Below are 26797 nucleotides of genomic sequence, written 5' to 3' on the forward strand. Positions count from 1 at the left end.
CACACCATATAATCAAATTTAGGTGTTAAAGAGCGAAGGATCTTTTCTACCACATGCACATCATCTCCTTCCTCCCCATATATTTTTAGTTGATTCACAACAACCTTTTCTCTTGAATTGAAATCCAAAATGGATTCAGATTCTTTAATTTTATAAAAATTCAAAATCAATCCGTAGAGTTAGAAGTTTTACCTTCTTTACCTTATCAATTCCTTATAGGGAATTTTGTAAAATCTCCCAAGCATTATTTGAGGTGGTTGCATTAACCACCTTCTCAAACATACCATCATCCCTATATTGGTGGATGAGAGTGAGAGCATATTGATCTTTCTAACTTGTCTTAATCAAGACATCTTTATCATTCTGAGACAAAGTCTCCTCATTAAAGGGGTTTTATTCCCTTTCAATAGTATTTTAAACATCTTGAGATCTAAGAATGACTTTCATTTGTAGGCACCATTTTTCATAATTTCCTTTTATAAGATGGGGTATTGAAAAGATAGTTGACTATTGTTTTTCATGGTTTGATACCACACTATTGAGAAAATAAATAATCCCATCTAGGATAATATCCATATAAAATAGCAAAAACAAGAGAGTTATAACAACACCAAATATTATAATGGGGTAAATATAATATACAAATGGCTTAATACAATAACTCCGATTAAAACTTGGTAGTGTCAGAGACTACTACTCTTATAAATGAAACAACAATCTTTTATTTCACATAACTCACTGCAATAGTACTCCAACTTTATTTTCTCAGAGACTATAGAATATCTGTGGATTACTCTATTTTCTCTCAATTGCTCTATTTATTTTGATATACTTGAAAATGAACTAGAAATCATCTATTTATAGATGACTTGCCAAACTTTAAATAATTAAATAACATGTTACAACATTATGTCACAACACTAATTTGCAAATCATGTCGCAACATCAATTTTTAGATCCATGTCACCACATTAAGCATGTTACAACACTAATTTTCTTTATTTTATTATTTTGGATTCCATAAAGATACCCTTAAAAGTGAGAAAAGACAATTATTTATAGTTTACAATCTAATTCCTTGACTAATACAAGTTTAATAATAGCACCCTAAAGGACTAAGACTTATGGGGCCTCTCTAGGTGTCAACTTTCTTAGTGGGCTGGCTCATATTCACTTGGGACCCTAGTCCGCACAAGTCTATCTCACTTTTAGAGAGCCTAATGTTGGGAAAATTATAATACCATCCAAGATAGCATCCATAAATAGTAATAAAAAAAGAGTATCAATGACACTAAATATTATAACGAGAGTAATTATATATATTTTTTGGATTTAATTTTTAGATTTTTATTCAAATTAAAAACCAATCACATAGTCTTTACACATTGGGCCAACCCAAACTATCATAAAAATTAGCTTGACCCGACCCATCCTAAATGAGTTTGAGATGTATACCCTTAGAAATAGGGTTTCCTAAAATATTTCACATTTTCCACCTTTTCTATCTAAGAATTAATGTTGCCGCCTACCATTTACAGCATCCATCTTCAGCTTCAGTTATTGATTCCTTGCCATGGAAGCTATCTCTGAGCTCTTATATCCACTTATAATTGTATGTAGCTACTTCTCCATTTATGTTGTTGTTCTAGCTTTCCTCTTTGATTGACTTGCCTCCTCTGTCCAAAATCTAGGTGATATCTTTGATATTTGGAATAGTAAAAGTCATTTTTGATCACCTTAAAGGTCCTATTATCTTGGATCTGGTTGTATTTCTTAAGTAAGTGGCAGCTACCTTGTGAGTAATAATTTCTTTTCTCGACTTGATCTCCTTAAATATTGTAGTAGACAGGAAAAAGATACCAGAGCATACTAGCCTTTGGATTAAAGCCATCACTCAGGTCATAGGTTGCCATAGATCCACTTTCTTTTTACTGGTAGAACCTTTGTATTCTTGTGTATAGTAGCCTAAGCAATAGATTACTTATATAAGCTTCTGTATATTAGAATTGCTTGATCTATGTTTTCACCCTTTTTGAGGTGACAATCTCAACTATGGTATCTAAGATTTATCACTGTTGAGTATTTTCTTTCTAGTTTTTTTCATCCGTTGAAAGCTTATGAATGTGAATTCCTTTACTTCAAATGCATAATTAGCAAAGTAATCAACCAATTTTTTCCCTTCTCTCAGAATGTGCTGATACTGGACTGTTATATGTTGCAATAACTTCCATGTTTGATTTACTTTATCCTCTATGCTCCATGGACACCATTGTTGTTTTATAAACTTTAGTATGCTGAAAGAGTCAGTTTGTATGACTACTTTTCTAATATGTGCCTTGTTACAATGTAATGCTACTTGTAGTATAGCTTCTACTTCTACTTGTATATTTGTAGTATCTTCAATGATTTCTCCTTTTGCATACCCTAAATCCCCTTATAATCCCTCACACAAAATGCATAATAGCTTGCCCCCGAATTCCCCCCCTAGAGGCTCCATCTGTATTGATTATAATCCATTCTTGTTGAGGAAAATCCCATTTTACCTTTATGACTTTTATCGTTGTTTTGTGCCTTGCCAACTCTATCAAAATTTCTGGCCATGTATTAGGAAATTCTTGGTATGGCTTTCTTACGTTCAGTAATAATCTAATGTTTCTAATGATGTTGTGCTACACACTGTGCTCAGATAGCTACTTCCCTTTATGTTTCCCTTTGTTTCTTGTTTTCCACAACTCCCAAATAATAATTTTAGGGAGATCTAGATAATAACTTCTATCTCCGAGTCTAACATCTGTATTCCACTATTCCATGACAGTCTCCATAAAGTTTAGTCCTTGTATATTTATACCTGTAAAGTAGGAAAAGTAGGACCATGTCTTGTTAGCAATAGAAGCTATCAGAAACACATGTGAAATGGTATCTTGAGCATGGGTAGTACAACACCAACATTTGGTAGGGCCTTCCACCCCCACTTTCTAACACCCTTTTCAACTGGTATTTTTCCTTTCCAAATTCTCCATATTAGAAAGGAGAATTTTAAAGGTAGCCCTTTTATCCACATATCCTTGAAAATTTCACTCTTTTCCTTCATCTGCCTAATATACTACTAGGCATACTTAAAAGTAAATTTCCTATTAGATTTAAGTATCCAAATGGGTTTATCATTTTCCCTACTCCCATCTGGTGGCTGTACATTATCTAGAGTGTGATTAGCAATTTCCCCTGCCACTAACTGATTCAACACAGTAACATTCCATGTTGCTTGCCTTGTCAATGTTATTAGCTTCTGAAACCTATCATCCCACATCAAGTCAATTTCTGTAACATGGTACAGACTCCCTAATGTTTTCTAGTTGTCCCACCAAGTGGTAGATTCTACAATCCTGACTTTCCACAATATTTGATGCTCTATCAAATCTCTAGCCTGTAACATTTTCTTCCACACTTGTGAACCCCCAGCTATTTTCTTGCACAGAATCATATTAGGATGTTATTTCTAACAATACTTATTATGCATATAGTCCACCCAAATAGACTTTTTGGTTATGAAGTTCCACCATAGTTTACAAAATAAAGCCATAGAAATATGTTTTAACAATCTAAAGCCTAACCCCCCTTCTTCCTCAGGTACACATATATCTTGCCACTTTAACTAATGTTTACTGTTACCCCCTATGTAGCTGCTCCAAAAAATTGAGCAAGAATCCTCAGTATTTGATTCACTACATTCATTGGGGGATTCATTATTGCTAAACAGTGAACTGGAATACTCTGAAGAACATGTTTAATCAAAATGGCCCTTCCCCCATATGATAGTAACTTACCCTTTCAACATAGCAAGTACCACTTATTCTATTCATCAACCCCTGATAGTAATCTTTCTTCTTTCTCATATAGAAATAGGACAACCAAGGTAAGTAAAAGGGAAATCATTCCTCATTATTCCCGTTATCATCTCTGCCATAGCCGCTACCCCATAAGACATATTTTTATGCAAATATATAGCACTCTTATCATTATTGATCCTATGTGCTGAAGCTCTCTCATACTTCTCTAAATTTTCTGTCAACAATCTCAAAGTATTGATATTTGCCTTGCATAAAATAATTATATCATCATGAAAAGCTAAATTATTCAATTTAGAACTTCCTCTAGGAATCCCAAAAGTTTTGAACTCTTTATTCAACAATAACTTATTAAGAGACCTGGACATTACCTCAGTTGCAATAATAAAAAGAGTTGGTGACAGAGGATCACATTGTTTCAAACCTCTAGTAGGTCTAAAGAACCCCTTAGGTTGACTATTTAAAAGGATTAAATACCAATTATTACTCAACAGCCTATACACCAATTCTATAATAACTTCTCCAAAACCTATTTTTCTCATGACTTTTGTCAAGAAAATCAATTCTACCCTATCATATCTTTTATCATATCCTGCTTTAAGACTATGTTAGGAGGCTTATGTCTTTTATTAATTTTTGACATAATCTCCTGTACCACTAGAATATTCTCTACTATACTCCTTCTATTTATAAAACCAGCTTGCTCTTCTGAGATAATCCATGGCAACAACTTCTTAATTCTATCATTTATGATTCTTGGAAATATCTTGTTGATAAAATTATATAGAGAAATTGGTCTAAAGTCAGAAAAAGTGTTAAGCACCAACTTCTTTGGTAACATTACTAAATTTGTGTGGGTAATAAACTTGGGCAGTTCATATCCACAAAAAATATATTTACCATATCTTAATTGTCATTCCTAATAATTTCCCAAGAATCTTGATAAAATGATCCAGTCACACCATCTGGCCCTGCTGCACTATTTCTACTAAGATCCATTCCAACTTCTTTGTCTTTCTGTATTGTTGGATATACAATCTACTCTTTATTTTGATTAGAATCAATTACCTATGGTATTTCCTCTAAAATAGAGAAGTCTTCACATTGCTGCCCTTTGGTAAATTGCTTTTCAAAAAAATCTGACTACAGCCTCAGAGATGTCTACCTGATTATCCATCCACTCCACTTCTTCATTTTGAATTCTATTTACCTTCAGCCTGTTTCTTCTAAATCTTATAATAATATGGAAAAATTTAGTGTTCCTCCTAGCATCCTTAAACTACTCAAATCCTGACTTTTGTTTTCAAAAGTCCTTCTCCCTTCTGAGTTGCATATTCAGGTCTACCTGCGCTTTGAATAGTTTATTTCTATTATCTCCAGTTGGATTCTATTCAAATTGGACCTCTAATACTTTAATAGCTTCCTCAAGAGATGAAATTTCTCGAAAAATATTATCAAATCTCTCTTTACTCCACTGAGTTAATGCTTTACTAGTTTTCTTCAACTTGTGATAAAACATGATAGATGGATTACCCTACACTTCTATTGTCTAATTCTGCCTAATTAGCTCTAAACAAGTCTCATCCTTCAGCCAAAAGTTTAGAAATCTAAAAGATTTAATGATTTTTTTTCCTGAGGATTATACATCTGTAATAGTAAAGGAGTTTGATCTGATCCACTTTTAGGCAAATGCTCTACTTTTAGTACTTGGAGCAAATTTTGCAGTTTGTTATTCCATAATACTCTATCTAGCCTCTCAAATATACAAGCCTCATCCAATCTCCCATTCCTCCATGTAAACTTACTCCTTTTAAAACCCGGGTCTTCTAAATTACAAATACTAATATAGTGATTAAAATCAGTTGTATCTGCTACTGTAATAGATAAGCCTCTAAGTTTTTCTTCATTGCTAGTTACTACATTGAACTCTCCCCCAACCATCCATGATTTATTCATAGATTGAGCCATATCTGCTAGAGATTTCCATAATGCCATCTTTCCTGATTTGTACACTTAGTAACTACTACTCCAGTTCCTTCTTCTTAAGTAAAAATCTTCAAAGTTAATTTCTGCTCTTCATCTTTTACCACATTACATTGGACTCTTCCATCACAAAAAGCCTATATTTTTCCAGAGGAATTACTTACTACTTACTGCATACCCAATCTGGTTCTGTACTCCTTAATTATGTTGGCATCATGAAAAGTTTCCATGAGACCAATAAAGTGAAAATGGCGTCTCTTTTGCATTGAGATCAGTCTTGAAAAATCTTTCTTTGTATTAACTAATCTTATGTTCCACAATAATGCTTTCATACTAAGTTATTTTTAGATTGACTTCTGGTAAGTATTGTGTTAGCACTTGCTTTGTTGTGCTTTTTCTTCTTTTTCCCAGCTGCTGATTTAATTGTGTCAATTTTCTTTGGACATAATCCTCCCTCAATGGTCACTCTATCAATATTGTCTTCTAAATCTCCCTTATCCAAGGATTCTTTGTCCTTGTTTGCCAATTCCATTTGGTGATTAGCCTGTATGGCCAAAGGTAATATACTACTCCTTCCTCTACTTTTTCTGATTCATTAGAATGTTCAACAAGTTCTAGTTCCATTAATTATTGTTTCTGCTCTCCATCTACATGAGTCTATATTCCTTTCCCCTAAACTTGCCTCTGCTTGGGGCTAGTATTTTTGTTCGTATTCTTTACTCCTTGTTCAACACCAAAAGTATTTGTAACCCCTTATTTGGTGCTTTGATTCTGCTCCTTATCCTCCTTTTGCATATATTCCATGTGTTATTTATCTTGCCTCTCCTCATTCTCCTCTTCTTGTTATAAAGATGTCAAATTATTATTAATTGGAACATTTTCAACTGCATCTTCCCCAACTTCACCTGTTATATGCCCATATTTGTCTTTTTTGTATTTATTCCTCCTTGTATGCCATTGCAACTTATTGTTTGTTCTTTCATTATTGCTGATTTTTGCTAATACTTCCTTTTCAACATTACAGGTTGCACCATCTTTAATTCCTTGAATTTATTCTGGTAACTATTTGTCTCCTGTATTTTCATACAACTCAGGATAAATGTTCCAACAACTATTCTTATCATGCTCCTGCAAACAACACTCTTTACAGTACTTGGGCATATGATCATATTGCATTGCTACCCATTTCGATTTAATTGCACCTGTTATGACATTTTTTTCATTAATTCATACTCTTTGTGGAAGTTTAACTACCAAATCCACCTCGACTTTGACCTTAGAACAACTAGGTTATATTTTATTTCTCATTGCCATGTCTACTGTCAAAGGTTTCCTGATAGCTGATGCTATAGAAAAGACAACCTCTTTTGCAAAGAAATTTGGAGGTAAATCTTACATTGAAATCCAAGCTACCCTTATTGATATTTCAATATCAGGTTCAAACCAGGGGTCCCATAGCAATATTCTCATCTGCTAATATTTATTCTTAGCCTTGATATAATATGTTGACGTTGATAAAAGCGTAACATAGTCTTCAAGAACTTCTAAACAAATTAAAATATGTCTAGCATCAAGAACACCGATTGTGCAATCTCCTTTTATACCACATTGACCTGGAATAACCTTGCGAGGTTCATTCATATCGGGTTTACCACATGAAAATTTACCAACTATATAATATTGTAAATTTTCTTATACAATCAAGTGTTGTATCTCTAAACTTTTCCATGTGATACTAGCTTCTTCCTATAACATCAATTAGTACTTTGAACAACATTAGCATCGACATTCATGTGAGACTACTCCTCCAGTGGTTTAAGCCCACCGGAAGAGGTGGAGGCCATGGCAGCCGGACGAATAATTAGGGTTTTTTCGGGGTAGGGTTAATTAACTTTTGTTAGGAACATATAATTCATCTACTAAAATTTGTTATTTTTGGGGTAAACATAATATTCAAATGGAGTAATACAATACCATTAGTTACAATTTGACAATGTCAAAAGACTATCACTCTTATAAAATAAATATCACTTTTTCATTTCACACAAGTCACTAAAATATTACTCTCACACTATTTCTCATAGAATAAAAAATAGGTGTGCTTCGATTGAACGAACAAAGGCCTTCTTTTATAGGAAAACTTAAGGCCTTCTTTTATAGGAAAACTTTCTTTAAAATCTAACCAATAAAAATATTGGATTTCTTAAATTTTCAAAGTTGCAATTTCCAAGATATGCGGCCACTGAAAAACAAATATAACAACTTGTCTTTCAACTTCTACTGCTGCTCATAATTTTATTTTTTATTTTTATTCATTTTATTTCTTTTATTATATTTACTTAATGGTCTAAAAAATCTTTCCCTTATTTTTTATTTTTTCATCCTAAATCTTGATCTTAATATTTGAGAGTCTTCAAATTTGAGAGGCTTTGTAAAGATATCAACAACTTGATTATGAGATTTTACAAACTTGAGTTCTACCTCCTTTTTGGCAATACATTTTCTAATAAAGTGGTACCTTCTATCTATGTGGTTACTTCAATCATGATATACTATATTCTTGGCAACATCCTATTTAGATTTGTTATCACCATAAATCATTGTGGCTTTAACTTATGATAAATCGAGCTCCTTTAGCAATCTTCTTAGCCAAATCGCATAACATGTATAGGATGATTCTACCACATATTCAGTGTCGTAAGTCAAGAGTATCAAAATGAATTATTTCTTTGAGATCCAAGAAACAACAAAATCACCTAAGAAAAACACAAAATTTAATGTACTTTTTCTACCAATCTCATTTCCTGTATAATCGTTATAAAAATTCCCATAAGGTCAAACTCATCAGAGGATGAATAAAATATCCCAAGGTTAATAATTGTACCTTTAACGTAACGAATAATTCTTCTAGTGACCATTAAGTGAGTGGAGGTAGGAGCTTTCATGAAGTGACTAACTACTCTGACTGCAAAGAGTATATCTTGTCTCGTACAGGTCAAGTACCTCAAACTTCAACAATACTTTTAAAAAGAGTGGATGATAATTAAGAGGGGAGGGGGAGGGGTAAACTAAAATTGTATACATTAAGTCAATTACAATGACCAATTTGTCAACTTTTCTTCACAACAATGTTAGTTCAAGAAATAAAATAATAACATAAAGTAAATAATAGAAATAAGTACATGACACAAAACAATTTATCCTGATTTGAAATACCTTTCTGGTGCCTACTTTCAATCTACTTGGGTTATAAGAGGTTTCCTTAGCCTAACTTGAATGATTACAGTATTTTTCTCACAAGAATTATGGGTTAACTTCATGAGAATGGTAGTATCCTCTACTTGTATAGCTTTTAGGCTCTTTTCTTTTGTTTTTACTATAATGTATTGCAATAATTTGTATAAGAATAAGAAGTAGGTAGAGTTTTTTTCTTAAGTGAAGATGTAGAAAGAAAACCTAGGTTTCTATGCTATATTTATACATGAATTAGAAGAAAGTAACCGTTATAGAATCTTGATCAATCTCCTCTTTGTTGCCTAATTGAGATTCCTCAATTTGAGGGAATTAGAATTTTCTTTTTATAACTCCTTACTCTATTACTTTGGGGAACTCAAGGGACTTTTGTGTAGTTATCTAGGGATAAAATTAATTCCTAGATAATGTCATATGTTTGTATCAGATACACCTATATTTCTTGACTTATGTTGGCATCTTATTTTGCAAATCAGAATATACAAAATAAACTCCTTTCTTTCATTCTTCAAGTCCATCAACCTGATCTGATTCTTTTCTTTTTCTAAGGACTTTTCTTTTCAAATAAATAACTTGTCCAACTCCTACCATATTCATCTTGCAATTTAATAGGAATTAATTTTGTCATTATTGAAACCACATGGTGATAACAATCTCACCATTTTTAATTATTACAATAGCAAAAATATTTCACATAATTTCACTTCCCTTAACATCTCTGAAATAGGTTTGCTCCCTTTCAAGTTGTGCTAGCTCCCCCTTAACTAGTGCTGCATGTTTTTACTTGTATTCTTCCCCTTTGGCCTAATAAAAAAAGAAAAGATGCATAAAAACATATATAAAAATAATAAAATAAAATATCATACTAGAGCAGAAGAAATTAGGTCAGTTTAGACCCAAAAGAATAGAGATGGAATCAAAATAATGTATAAAGTTAACTAAACAAGACTGTCTGATTGGACACACCCATATTGAATCACCAAGACAAGGAAATCAGTTTTTCTAAATAAAATAAGGTGTTGATCATATTCTCAGAGAAAACATCATATGACTTTAGCACATTTCTTAAAAAGTTACAATAAGAAGTTTGCAAGGTAATGACAAGCTCATTGTGGGAAGAGCTGGCTCTATCTTTCATGGAGTACACTTGTCGTAAACACCCTCACCTTTTAAGTTGTCCAATGTTATTCTGAGCTTACCCACAACAATACTAGTTTTCTTCATGACCTGTCATATTTTACCCAATGATTCCTACAAATAATGCATGCCATCCTCCAAGATCACCAACCTCTCTTATAATCCTTCTATCTCTTTTAGAATACCGTTATAGAGTTAGATGAGGACTTTTTGGCTTATATTTTGTAGCTCGAGCCTTGATAAAATCCTTTTTGTAATTGAAACACAACTAGCACAAACGTCATGCTTTTGAAGTCATGAGAGTTATAAGTACCAGCTATATATGCACAACAAGAAAAACAGAGAGATCAATCATGGAGTAGAGAAGAATATGAGTGATAAGTGCTCCATAATGTAGGCTGGTCAAAATGCTAAAGTCTTGAGAACTCTAAACCATATGTATCAGAACCACCTACTCTAATTTAGGTGGTATTTCTTTCTCAGACAATACAACACAAGCAAATCCCTAGTAGATATATTGCTTAGGGAACTTTTCAAGGAAAAATAGTGGCAACAATAATGTGAGCAAGAATTGAATGTGTAAAACAAAGAGACAAAGGATCAAAAATAGATAAATTAGTCCTAAATTCAACAATGATGGATTTATCCCCTTTGGAAGAGAATTAAAACTTATTTGGTAAAATGTTATTCATATAGGGACACAACTAGTAGTTTCAATATCAAACACCTTGGCAAATAAAAAGTCATTAAACACATTCCTAGTAACCAAAATTGAGGTGTCAAGTTCTCTACTATGTTTTGAGAAATCAAGATTCACATAGAATAGGTGAACTAGATCTTTAAAAACCTTAAGGCCATAGACTTGAAGAAAAAATTTCAAATTTTGGTCTTTAAAAACATCACTTATCGGGCAATGATACTCTTTCAGTTGTTTCAGATTAATCACTCTCCAAGAAGCTATAGAGAGACCTTTGATATTCTCAAACTTCTCCTTCTTTTTAACTCCCAAAAATTTTTGCATGTCTTCTTGAGAAGGATTTATGGGATTTTGAGTGATATTTCTTACAAAAATAGACTTTATACTAAGAACTCACCTTGTAGACATCTTTCTTGTAGAAATATCAGATTCTCCCACAAAATAATTCAAAAAGAGATTGTAGATGTTTGTAGAAGATTTTTGTGATAAGTTAGTTGGGGTTTGAGAAAGACAAGCCATGGATATCATAGTAGACATTATTGAAGCAAAGTGAGGAAAAAAAAGTGTATATTGAGAGAAAAAAGGGGAGATGAGCAGTCGTTTCTCCGAATCAACTGATGATATATAAGAGGGTAGAGTAATAGAGATATATAGATGTGTCTTGGACAAAGGGAATCAAAGTGAGTTTGGGAATGGAGGAGTTTAATTCTAGAAACACACAACACTTTATACACAAAGAAATAAATATTATATAAGGAAAAATAATAAGGAAAGTTTAAGAAGTTTAAAATGGATTTTGAATGCACACACGCACATAATGTATGTGTGTGTGTGTTTGTGTCTATTTAAAAAATACACATCTAAGCTAGTAATGCCGAGTCTTTTGCTTAGGAAGAAAATTCTTTCTTCTAAGAGAGATTTTGTAAAAATGTTGACAAGCTAATTTCTGAATCAATAAAATTTAGCACAAAGTCATTATTTTCAACATATTATATAATAAAATGATGCTTAATATCAATATCCTTAGCCTTCAAACAATGAGCAATATTTTTAGAAATACTAATAGCACTTGTGTTATCACACATAATAATAACCAACTCATATGACACATCATAACCAAGCATTTGATGCATAATCCAAAGTATTTGCACAGACTTATAAAGGTTTGGAAGTTTACTTATTAATTTGTATCCCTAATAAAATAATTATCTCACCCATGACGCTCATCTAGAATTCTCCTTTCAAAATATTAATAAAGTTCTCGCACATTAAGGTGTTAGGACTTCTAACAATAATATTTTTCATACAATAAAAATATTTGAATCTAATTGTTGAATAAATATGATGGTTTCAATATTCCTCTTTGATAATTATTATTTAATAGAAAAGTGCTTAATCTCTCATCCCAAGATTTTGGAGCTTGTTTAAGACCATAGAGTACTTTTGAGAGTTAGAAAACATAGTCTGGACAAGAGGGATTTAAAATTTGAGAGGTTGTTTAAAAAAACTTCTTCATTGATAAAACTATTTGAGAAGGCACTTATTACATCAATTTGAAGTAAGTTAAAAGTTTGAAAGAGGCAAAAGCTAAAAGAATACAGATAGATTCTAACCATGCAACGGGGGTACAATTTTCATAATAATCAATACTTTCTTGTTGGGAATAACCTTGAGATACAAACCTTACTTTATGTTGAAAAACTTTATCTTCTTCATTTTCTTTGACACATTTGGTTCTTATCAATGAGTAATTCTTTTGATGTTTTACTAAGTTACAGACTTAATTTCTTTCCAATTGATCCAAGTACTCTTTCATTACTTGAATCCATGATTTGTCTTCAAGAAATTCTTTAATACATTTAGGTTCAGTCAATGATACAAGGCCCCAAAATGCTTGCGGTATTTGATAATTTGAATGGCCAATGGTGAAGTATCTTGGGATACTTGCACTATGTCTCCATTTCCTGGGAATATTTTCTTTTGAAGGATCAACTGACATAGTTTGTGTTGCTGTAGCTGATTCTAAATCAATGTGTCCAGTTTATATAGTAGTCATGATTTGTGAATTGTTTCTTTGTTGTTCATAAACGCTCATACTAATAGAAATTGGATTAGACTTATTAAATACCTCATGCATAAATTTTTCAACACTTAAGGTTCTTTGATTAAAATCTCTATATGCATAACTAGTGGGAGTGTATCACTTCTACGATAAAATTCTCCTAGAGTATTCTAACTATTGTTATGAATAAAAAACTTACAACCAAAAGAATGGATGTACCTGATATTCAACTTTTTCCATATTTAAAGCTCATAGTAGAGTGTTTTTAAGGATAGTCTTGATCAAACATTGGTTGAGTATATGACATACCGTGCTTACTGCTTATGCCTAGAAATGGTAAAATAGACTATATTCTATTAACATGGTTCTAGTAGTTTGTTGAAGATATGTATTCTTTGGTTCAACTACCCCATTTTGTTGAGGAGTGTGAGGTGGGGAGAAATTCTATGTATAAGTATTTAGTGTATAAAAATCTTTAAAGGCTTCATTCTCAAATTCTCCTCTATGGTTTCAGTGAATTATAGATATAAAGTATCCTGTCTCTCTTTGAACTGTTCTACAAAATATTTCAAAGTTAGTAAATTATTCAAGCTTGCGTGCCAGAAACATTACTCATGTAAATAATTAGATTTCATCAATAATAACAAATGCATATCTATTCCCACCAATATTGGTTGTCTTGGTTGGTCAAAATAGATTCATGTGGATGGCTTAGAGATGCTTTGACATGCTAACGATGTCTTTGAATTTGAATTTTGTTTGATTCTACATACCAAGTTGATAAGCATCACATATGTGATCTTTTTCAAACTTAAGTTTAGGCAAACCTTTAACTAGTTAGAGTATCAAGAACTTTTCGATAGCACACATACTTGCATGTCCTAGCTTTCTATACCACAACCAAGGATAACCGATTTGAGAAGTCAGGAAAGTTAAAGTATGGAAATAAACATTATTTAAATATATTCTTAACCCAGTCACCAATAAAGGTAATATTTCATTTGGTATTTCAGATGGCATATTTCATGGTATCAAATACTACTTGAAATCTAGCATTTCATTGTTGAATAATTCTTATAAATTTTTGTTTGAATCTTTCCACCAGGTATACATCAGTTAGATCACAGGAGGGACTAATTGTAATAGATCTATCTTCTACAACTTCTCCTTTGGTATTGTCACCAAATATGATAGATACACCATTTATTTCTTTTCTAGAATTAAAACCTTCTTTCTTGTCTTATGCCTAGAACCCCCTCCACTTGCTTGACCATATAAATTTCTTACAGGTTTTTTTTGGTGTACTCCTATAAAACAAAAATATTATTTACTCTTAGGTACCCAAGTATTTTTGGGTCCAAGAGGGTTAAAAATAGTTTTCTTTGGTCTTCAAATCCATATTCCATAAGACTGTTACTATAGTCATATGAGTTTTGACCTTTCTTACCATAAGTATAACAAGTAGGTTTGTACTAGAGAAAGAGTATTTAGCAAAAGCAAACAAGTTAGAATCACACTGTATTTTAAAACCATTTAGATTATGACATGTAGATTTCCTTTTAAAATTATTAGATTTGATAGAGCTCTGAGTTGGTGATTATCTAATGTTGTTAAGTTAAATCTTAAGTTCATCAAGTTCTTCTTGAATCAAGCCATCTTCTATATAACTTGCTTATAAGAGAATCTACCAGTCTTTTTTCCTTAAGCAATTTTGACATTTAAGCGAGTTTACTAATTTTTCTTTTCTTGTGCAAGTTTGTTATATTAGTTCATAAGCTTTTGAATTTCATCAACCATCATATCAAGATTCGATTACAATATGTTAAAGTTGTGAAAATTATAAGGTCTTATCTCGCTTGATTCTCCTATGGCCATGAATCACATGTAGTTTCAGCATCGTCCTCTATTTCATTTTCATCACTCTTTACCCTAGAGTTTTTGTTTTTCCTTGATGATCTCCTTTTTCATTTAATTCAATTTTGTTTACTATGAGAAAGTTTACGACAATGATATCACCTATTACCATTTCTTTAGTAGTCATTATTCTTGAAGTATTGTTGAGGTCTCTGTTGTCTTAGTCTCAGAATATGCCTTATTTCACTATTTATGAGAGCCATACCTTCAATTCTTTCTTTAGCCACATTTCCTTCTTTTTCATTCAGGATGCTGAAGGATATAGTGTTCTTTTTCTCTTCCTTATTGTACTTATTGATTGATTTTTTTCATATGCAAGAAGATCACCTCACAATTCATTGTATATCAATATTGTGCAGATTTCCATCTTTCATAATGGTTGACTTTGTCTCCTAACCTTAAAGAATACTTCTTACAAGCTTTTTTACTTGCAGACTATTTGAATAAGTCATTCCTAGATATTTAACTTCATAGAAAATTTTACTGAACTATGAAAATATGGATTCTACTATCACTAAAGAGTGCACCAATCATGAATTCTTTCACTTTGGTTGTTCCTTTATATATGACTTCAAGATTGTCCTACATATTCTTAGTTGTCTTAGAAGTTGAGATATTATCATACTCAAATCCACTAACTCCATAGTGAAGCAAACGTTGCTCTAGAATTAGTTAGAATTACCTCTTGTTATTCCTTTGTGACCTTAATGGTTTCAAGACTAATGGTGCTTCCTGTTTACTTTCCTTTGTTTTTGAGTTCAGGAATTGGTTTGGGTCATTTATTTATTACTATCCAACCTTGAAAATCTATTGGTTGAACAAAAATTCTAAATCTATTTTTTCAATTAGAGTAGTGTTGTCCATTGATGTATGGGTGCCTGTTGGATGAATGCCCATCTTAGAGTATAGCTCCTAGAATGCCATATTTTTCTATTTTATCTGTTCTCCGGTGTGCTTAAGTAATAATTTTATGAGACATTCTCTAATACCAATTGATAATCAAGAGAGGGTGAATTGAAATTTTATATCTTAAGTCATCTACAATGACCAGTTAGTCAACTTATCTACACAATAATGTTAATTTAAAATATATAATAATAACAGAAAGTAAAAAATTGAATTAAGGTAAATGATATTGGAGACTATATTCCAGTTTGAATTGCCCTTATGGTGCCTATTCTAGTCTCCTTTCGTTACAAGAGTTTCTCTTAGAAGAACTTGAATGAATAAAGTAATTTTCTTATAATCTTTATGTGTTACCTTTATGAGAATGGGAGCAACCTCTACTTTTATAGCTTTTAGCATCTTCTCTCTTTTGTTTTCACTATAACGTATTACAAAGATTTGTATAAGAATAGGAAGTAACTTAATTTTTTGCTTAAGTGAAGATGTACAAAGAAAACCTAGGCTGCTATGCTATATTTATACATGAATTGATAAAATGTAGCCATTAACAAATCTTGATCAATCGTCTCTTTTCTACAGTGATTGATCTTTCTCAATCTTAAGGAATTAAAGTTTCCTTCATCTAATTCCTTAATGTATTTTTGGGGAACCTAAGGGATTTTGGCATGGTCATCTAGGGATAAAATTAATGCCTAGATAACATCATATATCCATATCAAATGCATCCATATTTATTGCGTTATATCAACATCCTGTTTTGTAAAGTAAAATATACAAAATATAATCCTTCCTTCATGCTTCTTGTCCATCAACATCATTTGATTCTTTATCTTTTTCAATGGATTTTTATTTTTGAATGAGATACTTGCCCAAATCCTTTTATATCCATCATGCAATTTAATTGGGATTAATTTTTTCATTACTAAAACCACATTGGGCTAACAATGGAGTCCACTTTTTCACCATCGTCAAACTTTAAAATTTTTTTTCCACTTTGTATTAACGTGTTCACAGGGTTGCAACCGAAGATGTTGAACTTCTTCAAAATCTCCTTTGTAAAGCTTTCTAGAGATATAAAGTTGCTCTATTTACTTCACTTCTAGGCCCATGTAATATGACATGATCTCTATGTTCATCCTCTCAAACTCAAGGGACATAGATTTCTTAAAACTTTCAAACAAACATGGGTTATTACCCGTTAGAATAAGATCATAAGCAAAAGGAAAAATTAGCAGAAAGTCTCCACTGATATGAACTTTAATGTACACAACATACGCATGGAGACAATGAGTAAAACCATTATCTTTATAGTACTAATCGGTGTGACTATTCCAAGCCGATGGAGCTTTATTTAATCCATATAACACTTTCTTCAACCTCAACACCTTATCTTTAAGATTCTTGACAACAAATCCTAATGTTTTCAAATAGAATTTTCTTCAAGATATCCATTCTATAATGCCTATTTGATATCTAATTGATGTATTTTCCACTTTATTTGCACCACTAAAGTGATCAACAGATAAATCATATCCATGTGGGCAACAGATGTACAAACTTTATTATAGCTAATGCCATGCCTTTGTTTAAATAAGTTAGACACAAGTTTTGTCTTATATCTCTCTACTTCTCCATGAGCATTCTTCTTCTCCTTGGAAACCTATTTTACTCTAATTTCATGATGATTCTTGGGAAGAGTTGTTAACTCACAACTATTGTTCTTCTTTATTGATTGGATTTCCTTCTCTATGGTTTGTCTCCACCTTTTATCTATTACATCTTCATCAAAATTCATTGGTGCACTATAACTGAAGAGACAATATAATGACTTAATTTTAGTGAAATATTCATTTCTATGTATTAGACTATTTTACCGCTTATTTTAGTTACTTGGTGATATTTTTGGGGTGTGGGTATGTTTGACATGATTTTCAATGCATTTCGGCATGAAATATATTAAATTATGGTTTTTGATAGCTTAAAAAATGTTATAGTTAACTTTAGTCAATATTTATTGATCTGTGCATCGGATGGCAAAACAGACTGTTCCTGCAGGTCCAAAACTTTGATTTCAGGTTGGTAACATGGTTTGTTTGGTTTTATGGCTTCTATAACTCATTTCGACCCTTGGTTTGAAATGTTGTTAAATTGGATATTAGGGGCCAACTTTGTAAGAACAACATTTTCCTGAAAATCTAATATCATCACTGAGTCCAGAGCATCGAATTTTGTAGGGTAGCATAGTTTGTTTGAATTCTCTAAATTTTGAATGGATCCTAAATGGTCCACAAAAACTTGAAATTCTCAAAGTCTCTAGCTAGTGCACCACTCAGCTGGGGCACTCCCTGAAGCAACCCAGCCATGCAGCAAAATATTGCTTACACGACTTCTATGTTGCGTACACAACCATCATATAAGTTAAAATAGGGTTACTTATAAGACACCTTCTCATAGGAAGGGTATCACATACACGACACCAGGTCGCTAAAGTTATAAGCTCTTAAGCTACCCGGCGATCACGTATGCGATGCCTGGGTTAATTAAATACCCCCTTTTACCTTTTTATTCACTATTTTTGAGACTTTGAGGCTTGGGTTTCATGCTTTTGAGAAGTTTCTTCCATTTCTAAGATTGGGTTATCTCCAAACATTATTTCAACTATTTTTCTTCAACTTTATCATTTAAATCTTGTTTAAATGCGGATTTAAAAGTGAAATTTGGGGATTTTGGCTCAAAAGGCCTCAAAATTATATTTCTTCTATCTAAACCCTAATTTTAATGCATTTTCACTTGGGTTTTCTTCTATGATTTTTTTACTCATGAGAAATATATTTTTAGACTAAACTTTCGATTTACCCTTCTTTTTTGAAAATTTATTTTTGGGGTCAATTTTGACCCTGACTCAAAATACGTAATATGGATATCATTGGTGTTTTTGATTCATAGATTCTATATTTGAATATTTTTGTTGGTTTTGGGTACGTTCACTTGGGAAAAACATTGTGTTGAAGGCTTTTTGTACTATTGTCAGATGTTGATGTAGGCTTGGCTTAACTTTATCTAGACTGGGTTGAGTGGTTACTAATAATGTAAAATAATGCTATGGGTCTGGGATTATATCATGGAAAATATATTGAGGCGATTCATCTGCCCATGTGAGGGCCTTTGTGGATAGTATTTGGTGGTTCTAAGATTATTTGTTATGTGGTCCTGTGGGAACTTATATTATTTTGTTGGCCAAATATAGATATATGTATGTTTGGTTGTACTCTTTTTTGTGGTAAAGCCTAGATTTTGGGATTTATGTGGTGTCAATGACATTTTTTATGTGTTTTACTTGATGGTTTCTAGATTATACTGGATCATGGATGGTTGGTTGATTCAAGAGGATTTTTGGCTCACATTGTTGGTATATTGGTTGGATATTAGATATTCTCACTTTGGTCGGTTGTGAGAATTACATCCTCACATTATATTCATTCATTCAACATTAGTGCCATTGTGGAAATACTGGAAACATTGGAAACATTGACTTTTTCTGACAGAAAATATGACATCTTTAAAACCCTCTACCAATGTATATTTTGGAGAGGAGATATGGATATTGGTATTGGATATTAGTTGTATATGGTTTGACGAACTCTTCATGGGTCATACATCGAGAATCTTTAACTCCGTAGGTGTATATAGAGGTTGTTTGATGACCTCGTACATCATCATCATTGTCATTATTATTATCTTTATTGCACTTTAGATATTGGGCTTACACTATGGTATTTCTCTATTTGACTTGATATATACCATTGGTACTTTCTTTCTATATCTGTATTTGATGTATGTGTATATTTGTTCTTCTCTTATCTGCATATTTTTGTATATATGTGTGTATAGTAGAACTATCAATGGAGACGGTGTTGGATAACATTTTGGACATTTTTTGAATGCAGGTAATGTGCCCATACTTTATGTTTATATACTTTATTTTCTACTTTACTCAGTCTACATATGATACCTACTGATTTCAAGTGGACCATGTTCATCCCTATAGCACCTTATAGTGAAGATCCTAGTATGAGTGCGTCACACAGATAGTTGATTCAAGTGATACTTGGCATCCATTTGAGGTAGCAGTTGACCTATGCATTCAGAGTTGACTTATACCTTTTCTTATCTAGATATGTCTTACTCTTATTCAAAGACAGAGTTTTGCTCTTATTGGATTTCTTATGTACTTTTGAACCTAAGTTGAACTAGTTAGCTCTTACAATTTGACAATAAATTTTAGGATTTAGTTGGTATATTGATTATATTTCTTTTTTACCATATATATTTGTGATTCAGCTCTATTCTAGGGGTCTTGCCTTGGTTTTGATATTGTTTTCTTATTTATATCAGTTTGGGTGATGGTCTTACTTGTCAAGTCTTGCTATGACATGTGCCATCATGACCCTTGGTTTTTAGCCTATGACGAATTGGTATTAGAGAAACTAGGTTTTTATTGGTCTTAATAGTGTAAGAATGAGGTGTCTAATTGAGTCTTGCAAATCAGTATATAAATGTCTATATCTATCTTTTAAAGGCTATAAGGTATCTTAAGGAAACTTTTCTTATTTTCTCCTATATCATGCAGATCGCTCATGCCTTAAGTTCTAAGTCAAAGTTTACTCTTTTTCTGTATAGATAGTAAGGACTAGATCTAGTGAGGCTAGAGATTCAAATTTTTTATCTAAGGCGAGATCCTAGTCTAAATGGCAAGTTTCTAGTCGTGGTTATGCTCGACGTGGAGAACGAGCACGAAGATATGACCCATCCAATGATAGCACTATAGATCTCTCCTTTAAGTCTTGATATGAGTATATTGTATATTGTGGTCCCTCTTCAATTCTGCTGAGTTCTTTCACCCTAATCTTGGAGGGGTTACTTGTTTCCTTGCTAACTTAGTTGGAGGGTGCTCCCTTGGATGCACTTGGTGTTCCTCCAGCTCCGAGTATAGTACCCCTGCCTGTGCTAGAGTTTGCTTATGGTTCTTCTTCGGTTCCAAGTATCAATCTTCCGATTATACCAATATCTGCTTATGGTACTCCACATACTTTGAGTGAAATTCCTCCTTTAGAACCCATATCAGAGTATGGTGTTCCAATATGTAGAGTTTATACTTCTTCTATTAGGCCTCTTTAAATATGTGATATGCCAACCAAATTTACTATGCCTCCTATTATTGTGGGTACAACTATGTTAGTTGAGGATTAGAAGAGGTTTCAAAGATTTACTCATTTGGGTCCTCTTAGGTTCGACGGTGTTGTAGGCGAGGATGCCTATGAGTTCTTTATGGATTGTCAGGAGATGTTGCATAATCTTAGTTTGCTCGAGTTGCATGAGGTTGCTTATACTATTTAACAATTAAGAGACGCATCTAGGGATTGGTGGCGGTCATTTATTGGTTGCCGACCTTTTGGTTCACCAGAGATGACTCGGGATTCGTTAATAGAAGTCTTTTTGGATAGATTTATGCCTTTTTATTTGAAGGATTAGATGAGATATAAGTTTGATCAAGTGGGAGGTATAATTTCATGCCTTGTATAGATATTCTTATGTTATTATTACCATAGAGTCTGACAAGATTCAAAAGTATATAAAGCGATTAGATGTCTCTCTTCAGCTTTCTATGAGTTAGATGGTGGTGTATAGAGCATCGTATTATAGTATTATGTATTATGCTAAGTTGACTGAGTCCATTGTTTAAGCATCTCAAGGAGACACCAAGAAGGTGCACTTTTTGGGTAAGTTTAGAGGTCACATCTCTCAGAGTAGAGATTCTAGAGGCTTTTGTTCCTATTATGGCAGACCAGTGTAGGTATCCTTACAAAGTTTAGGTAGTAGGTATTCTAGTCTAGAGGCTTTAGGGTGTTGGCCTAGTTCATTAGTACCTCCTTTATCTGAGTCGGGATACAGGGTTTGCTGTGTGTGTAATGAGACTAGACATATGGCCAAAGACTGTCACCGATATTCTTTAGAGCCTTTCCTATATACCCCATAAGAGGTAAAGGTTCTACTATAGGTGTGAGAGGTAGAGGTAGTGGTGCCTGTGGTAGTGGTTGCGAGAATACTCAACCAGAAGGTGGACGTGGTCAGTGCTATGCTATACCTGCTAGGCCAGAGGAAGAGGCCTCCGATGCTGTCATCATAGATATTATGCTTATTTTTTTTAGATCTGCATTTGTGTTGTTTAATCTAGGGTTTCCTTTCCCCTATGTGTCTACATATTTTACTTTAGGGTTTGATTTATTTAGTGAGCTTTTTGCCATGCCTATTTATTTATTAACCCTTGTAAGAGACTCTTTCATGGTTGATTGGGTGTACAAATCCTGTGTTGTGAATTTTTTTGGGCATGAGACTTGGGTAGATTTGCTTGTCTTAGATATGGTTGATTTCGACCTCATTTTGGATATGGATTGGTTTGATCTTTATCCTGCAGTCCTAGATTGTTATGCTAAGACCGTGACTATATTTTCATTAGGAGGAAGAAGGATATCTTAGAATGGTACACTTCATTTGTGTCCTTAGAGAGTTATATCTTATATTTAGGCTTGTCACTTGGTTGAGAGAGGTTATTTGTCTTATTTGGCTCATATTCATGACGCTAGTGTTGCTACCCCTCTCTCATTGGATTTTGTTCGTATTATCCATGAGTTCATAAATGTATTTCTATGGATTTTCCTTGAATGCCTCTGGATAGTGATTGACTTTTCCATTGACATGGAGCCGAGAACAAACCCTATTTCTAGTTTTACTTATAGGATAGCCCTAATCAAGCTACAAGAATTAAAGGAACAACTGCAGGAGTTGCTGGATAAAGGATTCATCCAACCTAGTGTATTACCTAGGGGTGTACATGTTTTGTTTGTGAAGAAAAGGAATGGGTCTATGTGTATGTGCATTGATTATCAGTAGTTAAACAAGTTAAAGGTTAAGAATAGGTATCCTCTTCCTTATATTGATGATTTATTTAATAAGGGTTACGGTGATTTAGGGTTTTTAAAGATTGATTTGTGGTCCGGGTATCACAATTGAGGATTAGAGCATTGGATTTTTTGAAGATAACTTTTTAGACTCGATATGATCATCATGAGTTCTTAGTCATGTCCTTTGGGTTGACTATTGCCCCTGCCACATTCATGGAGTTGATAAAATGCATATTTTCTTTGGATCTTAAATCTTTATTATTGTATTTATAGATGATATCTTGATTTATTCCAAGAGTGAGATTAATCCTAAGTAGTATTTATGGATTGTGCTCCATAGATTGAGGGATGAAAAGTTGTATGCTAAGTTCTCTAAGTGTGATCTTTGATTAGAGTCAGTCTCTTTCTTGGTTCTTATGGTGACCAATGATGGTATTATGGTTAATCTGATCAAGATTGTAGCGGTTCTTAGTTAGGCTAGACCTGCTTCTCCTTTTGAGAAGTAGGATAAAGATTTACTTTTAGTGCTCTGATGCTTGTGAGGCGACCTTTCCAAAGCTTAATGATTTGTCGATTTATCTTGAAACACCCTAGATTCTGGGCCTTTGAAATTTCTTGAGCTTTGAGCTCAGTGCCTTGATTACGACTTAACCATATAAGTCATATGGTATCTTGATAGGTCAGGTGACCCTAGTCGTAAGGTGTCCAATGAATGGTGGTTGGGTTTTCTATCTTGGTTACGACTTATGGTATGAGTTGTTAAGGATGGTGATGAGTCATTATAATGAATCTTAACCAAATTAGTAACTTAGTGTCTTGACTCTGCTATAAGTACCAGTGGCTCACTAGGATCTATAAGGATAGGTTATGAGTCGTGAGGAAAGTCATAAATTCTCCAGTGTCTGACCCATTTGGGTATAACGTTGGTTACGACAAGACCCTGTGAGTAGTTAGGTCAGGATACGAGTGGGATCATGGAGTCATAAGGTGGACACTGTATGGAAGTCCAACTCACTATCTAGGATACGACTCAAGGCTATGAGTCGTATGATGTGGTGATGAGTTAATGGGTCGACTTGTAACCAAAGAATGCTTTTTACTGCTTTTACGATGAGGGTATTCTGGACGTTTCCCACTTAAAGTCCCTTTGATAACAAGACTTAACACCTTCCATGGGACTGCATTAACACATCATTCCTAATAAAATACTTCAAATTCTCTCTCAAACTCTCTATTCAAGCTAAGGCTAGGGTTTTAAAGAAAGTAGTCATCTAGGGTTCTAAGGGTGCAATCACTTCCAAATTCCTTAGTATTTCAGGCATGTTACTCTTCTCTCATTGTTATTTTATTTAAAAAACATGTTTTAATCTATGGATTTCATGGTATTGTTATGGTTTTGAAATAAAGGTTGGGGTCTTTGAATGCTTAATGTTGAGTAATATTTTCCCATAGTTTAATTATGGGTTTCCATGTTTTAAATATGGTTTTGAACATGTGGGTGCATAGGTATGGTGGCTGAACTTGATAATGGTAACTTCTATAAAGTTATGACTTTTGAAGTGGTTTTGACCCCAACCCTATATTGTGGAACTGGTTAGTAGTTATGGTAAAGGTGTGAATTTGAATTAGGGGTACTATGGAATCCTCAAAGTGCTTGGTCTGACTTATTACTTGAAACTAATACATGGTTTAAATGGTTAAATAGTTAAGGATGGTTTTGGAAACCTTGTAGGGTACAATGAAATCATCTAAGTCATTATGTAATGAAAATCTTACAGAGAACACGAAAATCCCCCAAGTGATTTTAACAATGGAGTCTGCGAGGACACGAGAATCCCCTAAGTGTTGGCTAATGACATTAACTGACAGCTATAGTCAGTCTAATAATACTACCTTATAATGCCTTAATAATTGACTCCTAAAAATTGGTTGTTTGGTTATGTGTAAAATATTTTAATTGGGCAATAATGGGGGTTGTGATAGCTAGCCTTGAAGGTGTGAGTTTGATCGAAAGACACTGGAAACTCAAGTTTGCCGACATGAGGGTTGGTATTGAGGACCATGTGCTTGTGGGGTACAAGGGAATCCTTTAAGTTTGTATATGTATACATGTATCATAGAGGGTGAAGGGTACACAAGAATCCCTGACCTTCTATGATATCTCTAGTTTATATGGCTACACGTATTGGGGCCCATTCAGGGTGCAACACTGGATCTATATAGCCCGTGGGTAGACTTATAATGGTAAATCTACATAATCCAGGTTAAGGTTTTTAATGCATGCTAAATCATGTTCCTAAACCCAACACAATATATATGTAAATATATGATTGCATATGGTTATTTGACTTTATTTTGAATTGATGGCATTATTTTATCTTTATCATTGAGTTACATGCTAGCGTTCAACCCACTAACCGTCTTTAGACACTATATCCCCACGTGATGCAGGAATCAACTATATTACCACTCTTTCTGCTTAGTGACTTGGTGATTCGGGGACAACTTTTGAGTGAGACTGAAGTGGTGAGCTTTTATACTTAAAAATACCCTAATTCATATTATGGATTTCCTTTTGTCATTATTATTTCTTCCGCTTTGGTTTTGGCTTTGGTCGGGGGCATGTCCCGACTGGATACTTTTTGACTCTGGTTAGAGTCTTTGCTGGACTACTATAGGCATGGGCGGTATCGGTATTAGTCTTAGTATTGTTATTGGTATTATAATTGGGATTGGTATTGGATGGTTAATTGGTTGTGGCTTTCAATTTTGATTTTAGACTTATTATCATGTGTTTAATTTAACAATATCTTATCTCTTTATATGTTTGGAATTCATCCGACATGGGGTGTAGTGATGTTAATGGTTTGGATATTGGGGGTGGTCTCTGATCCTGGTAGGACTTGAGATACCTAACACGACTAGGCCCTAGTTTGGGTCATGTCATAGCTCTTATATTAACAGTACTAAAAGAAGAGCGTGTGTTTTACCATCTTTGATGATTCTTTTGGTATTAGATTAGGTGTTGTGTTAATGTAGAAGGGTAAGGTGATTACTTATGCTTCTTATTAGTTGAAGCCCCATGAGAGAAATTACCATACCAATGATTTGGAGTTGTGTGTGATTAATTTTTCTTTAATATTGTGGAGACACTACTTGTATTAAGTCCATTATGTGATTTTCTTGGATCATCGTAGCCTTCAGTATTTTGTCACCCATTGATATCTTAGTATGAGGTAGTGCCATTGGATTGAGTTGCTTAAGTATTATGACTTAACTATTCTCTATTGTCCCATCAAGGCTAATGTGGTTGCAGATGCCTTAAGATGAAAGACTAGTAGCATGGGTATCTTGGCACATTTTTTGACCTAGGAGAGGCCTTTGGTCCTTGAGGTTCAGGCTTTAGCTAACCATATGGTTAGGCTTAATATTTGGACACGTAGGTGTGTTTTAAAATTTGTGGAGGCTAGATCTTCTTTGATAAAGTAAATTCAGGCTCATTAGTTTGATGATGTTGGGTTGAGAGTGATTTGGGATAAGGAACCGAGGGTTAAGGCTTACGAAGCCTTGCTTGATGGTGTTTTGTGGATTGGTGGCTGAGTTTGTGTATCGAGAGTGGGTGATCGGGTTTGATTAATTTTGAGGAGGCTTGTTGTCCTAAATATTCAATCTATCTAGGTGTGAGTAAGATGCATTGTAATTTGAGATAGAATTATAGGTGGGGTGGTATGAGGAATGATGTAGCAATTTTTTTAGGTCGTTGCCTATGCTGCCATGAGGTAAAAGCCGAGCATTTGAGACCTGGTGGTTTTCTTTAGAGGTCACCCATTTTTGAGTGGAAATGGTAATAGATTACTATGGACTTTATGACTAGGTTACCTCGTACATCTTGTGGTTCTGATAACGTTTAGGTCATTATGGATAGATTGACCAAATCTGCCCATTTTATTCCCGTACAGTTTTTCTTCAATGCTGAGAGGTTTGCCTGTATCTATAGTCATGAGATAGTTCATCTTCATGGACTCCTAGTGTCTATCAT

The 26797-nt window shown here is 33.5% G+C and overlaps 1 long non-coding RNA gene across 1 annotated transcript; it reads left to right on the forward strand.

The window, feature by feature from the left end:
• The first annotated feature begins 1467 nt into the window (after positions 1–1467).
• LOC124888002 lies at positions 1468–25970 on the forward strand. The gene is made up of 3 exons (XR_007045813.1): positions 1468–1612; positions 19744–19920; positions 25210–25970. It is a non-coding gene; the product is annotated as an uncharacterized LOC124888002 (long non-coding RNA).
• Positions 25971–26797: the final 827 nt, after the last annotated feature.

Source organism: Capsicum annuum, chromosome 10 (genome assembly GCF_002878395.1).
Source record: "Capsicum annuum cultivar UCD-10X-F1 chromosome 10, UCD10Xv1.1, whole genome shotgun sequence".
NCBI lineage: Eukaryota > Viridiplantae > Streptophyta > Magnoliopsida > Solanales > Solanaceae > Capsicum > Capsicum annuum.